Below are 3,715 nucleotides of genomic sequence, written 5' to 3' on the forward strand. Positions count from 1 at the left end.
TTATTGAGTTTTTACTCATATTGAATATTTATATTAAAATTAAATTATTAATGATGTCATAAAATATCTATGTTAAAATTTTTATGTTGGTATCAATTTCACATTTTATCTTTAAAATAATTTTTATTAAAAATTATATTTTTATATTTAATATATTTTTAATTTCAAAATATATAATGATAAGAATAGAAGATAATTGAAGTAACTAGTAAGCAAAGAAGCTAACTCGTATATAAAATATTAATAAAAAATTATGAAGTGATAAAAGTAAATAACAAATTTGATTATGGTAGATAACAGTATTACGAAGACTCAAAGTTATTTTTTTAAGTTTAAATCGAGCAAATATATCCGATTCGATTCGAATTCTATGCTACTAAACTTATTCGAAAATTTTTTAAATTGAGGTAAAATATAAAATATGATTGGTTAACCCCCCAGTTGGGCGAAAAAAGAAAATTAATGGTGAGGTGAGTAGTTTGCCCATTATTATCAGTACTATAAAAACAACACACGAAGAAGAGGATGTAGAAAACCAGAAAACTCAAGGTATTTACGAGAGTTAAGCAATAACAATGGAAGGGATAGAGCACCGAATGATTAAAGTGAATGGCATAAACATTCACGTAGCAGAAAAAGGTGAAGGTCCAGTCATCCTTTTCCTCCATGGCTTCCCTGAGCTTTGGTATTCATGGCGTCACCAAATCCTCGCTTTATCTTCCATGGGTTACAGAGCCGTTGCTCCCGATTTGAGAGGCTACGGTGACTCGGATGCTCCCGAGTCAGTCGAAAGTTATACTTGTTTCCACATAATCGGCGATTTGGTGGAGCTGATAGACGTATTGGATCCGGATGTAGGAAAGGTGTTTGTTTTTGGGCATGACTGGGGAGCTTACATGGCTTGATTATTGTGTCTGTTTAGGCCTGATAAAGTGAAAGCTTTGGTGAATTTAAGCGTGCCGTTTATAAGGTTTGATCGGGAAATTAATCCCGTTGATGTCTGGAAAGCTGTTTACGGTGACGATTATTACATATCTAGATTTCAGGTAATTTTATCAAACACCTTAGATACAGAAATAATTATTTTACGGTTTTGACATTTTTTTTCTTTTTTTTTTTTGCTATAAAATCTATGTTGTGCTAGATTTGACCAGGATTCATATGTAGAGAGTTAATATAACTTTTAGTACCTGAATTTTATAATTAGGTTCATTTTGGTATCTGTTTTCTTTTCCACTTTTATTCCTAAACTTGTCAACTAAGTCCAGTTTGATTACCAAACACCTTAGATTTATAAATCGTTTTTTCATATCTGTAATTTAAATCCCGAATCTAATTTTGCATTAGATATGTCCAGGTTTTATACTTTTAGTCCCTGAATTTTATAATTACGTTTATTTTGGTATTTATATTTGTTTTGGTCCACTTTAATACCTAAACTTGTCCATTAAGTCTATTTTGATTCTTAAACTTGCCAAATGTGACTTGACACTCTTCATAGTGTCACATCAACAAAATTTTGATGAAATCCAAATTCAATGATCAAAATGAATTTAATTGTAAAATTTAAATACCAAAGTGAACCTCAGAAAAAATACTAAAAATTATATTAAACCATGTATATGTACTCCCTCTAGATTTCAACTTTTTCAGCTATGGAACCAATGTTTATCTTAACTAACTACGTTGTCCTTATCGGCAACCGCAATTTAAATCCCGGGTTTGATGAGGTTTTATACAATATTTCAAGTAGAATTATGAAGAATACAAGTTACATACAAAGTTCTTATTTGCTATTTAGATTTTTTTTTCCTTAATTTTAATGATGATATCTGCATCCATGACCAGAATTTAAATCCCGGATTTCAATTCGATTTTGCATTGGATTTGGCAAGGTTTTATTATTGGAACTGAGAAGATTGTTTGATGTATATATATGTGTATACGTATATTAATACAATTACAGGAATATGGAGAAATAGAAGGTGAATTTGCAGAGGTTGGAGTGGAGAGAGTTGTGAAGGAATATTTGTGTGATTTTCCAGTTTTGTTGCCAAAAGGGAAACTATTCAAACGTCCATTAGATGAACAGATTACATTGCCTTCTTGGTTGTCTGAGGAAGAAGCCAATTACTATGTCACTGTATTCCAGAAAACTGGCTTCACTTGTCCAATCAACTATTACAGAAACCTTGGCAGGTATGTGTACATGTATATATGGGATAATTGTTGGTAAAAGTACCATAGGATAGATGTCTTATATTAGGAGTGGGATTGCATTTTGTCCCTTCTACTGAAAAATAGAAAATTAATCATTATACATTAAATTAAAGAGCAAGCCAGCCATTCCGTTAAAAGTTTCATCTATTTCTATTGTTAAAAATAGATCTTTATATGTCAGAATGAGATATATGAGGTATGCTACATATCACATATGCTACATATCACAATTTGGTTTTTTTGTCTACCATACCAGTTTTTAACCGTACAATAAAATTTTTATCAAAAAGGACCAAATTGCTCTTTAAATTGACATGCAGGGACTAATTTGCCTATTTTTTTAGTAGAAGTGATAAATGCAATCTGACTCTTAAACTTCCATGATTATTTTATTAATAATTATTCGAGTATGTGCACCTATAAGCTTTTTCTTTGTTCTCATAAAGTGTTGGATAAGGTTAGACTTGTCAATTCTAATTCAAGCTCAATCAGATCAATCCAAATTCAAGCCTGACTCAATTCAAATTTACTGTAAATATTAAAAATCTTAAAACTAAAATGACTCGGACTTGAAACAATCTAAATCCAACATGATCAAAAAGACAACTCCTCATGCTAAATGATTCGAACACATAACCCTAACCAACCCAATTCTGATCCAAACACATAATGACCTAACTCAAAAAATCCAAGTTTCAAATCCATAGGAACTCGAATCCAAAATAGCAATATTGACAAATTTGTTTGTTGAGTAGGTGATGTTGAGATTGTATTTTGGGTGTGTTTTGTTTTGTTGGCAGGAATTGGGAGCTGTTGGGACCATGAGTGGGTAGTAAGATCAAAACACCAGCTAAGTTCATTGTAGGTGATAAGGATTTGGCTTATGGTATGCCAGGGATGAAAGAATACATTCACAATGGTAGGTTCAAAGAAGATGTGCCATCTTTGGAGCAAGTTGTGGTAATGAAAGGTGTCAGCCATTTCATTAACATGAAAAACCAGAAGAGATTAGCAGCCACATATATGATTTCTTTTGCCAATTCCATTGAAAAAATAAATAAAAATTTGGTAAAAGTACTGTGAAAGTCCTTATACTAGGAGTTGAATTGCATCTTGTTCTCTCTACTAAAAAAATGAGCAAATTAGTTTTTATATGCTAGGTCAAAGAATAAATTAGTCTTTTTGTTAAAAATTTCATCCACTTCTACTGTTAAAATTGATCCTTGTGTAACAATTTGATTATTTTGTTAGCCACACCAGTTTTTAATAGTAGAAATGGATAAAAAAATTTAATTGAAAAAATTAATTGATTCTTTAATTTAATGTACAAGAATTAATTTGCTCATTTTTTAGTAAATAGGGTAATATGCCATCTTACTCTTAATATAGGGGTATCTATGGTATTTTTACCATAAAAAAATCATGTATTTCAAGCCTTTAGTGTAATAAAAAACTTGGCTAAAATCCAAGTGAGGAAAGGCTTATTTATTATTTA

The 3,715-nt window shown here is 30.7% G+C and overlaps 1 pseudogene; it reads left to right on the plus strand.

The window, feature by feature from the left end:
* Positions 1-461: 461 nt before the first annotated feature.
* On the plus strand, positions 462-3,715 carry LOC107943693 (epoxide hydrolase A-like; annotated as a pseudogene).

This window comes from Gossypium hirsutum, chromosome D13 (genome assembly GCF_007990345.1).
Source record: "Gossypium hirsutum isolate 1008001.06 chromosome D13, Gossypium_hirsutum_v2.1, whole genome shotgun sequence".
NCBI lineage: Eukaryota > Viridiplantae > Streptophyta > Magnoliopsida > Malvales > Malvaceae > Gossypium > Gossypium hirsutum.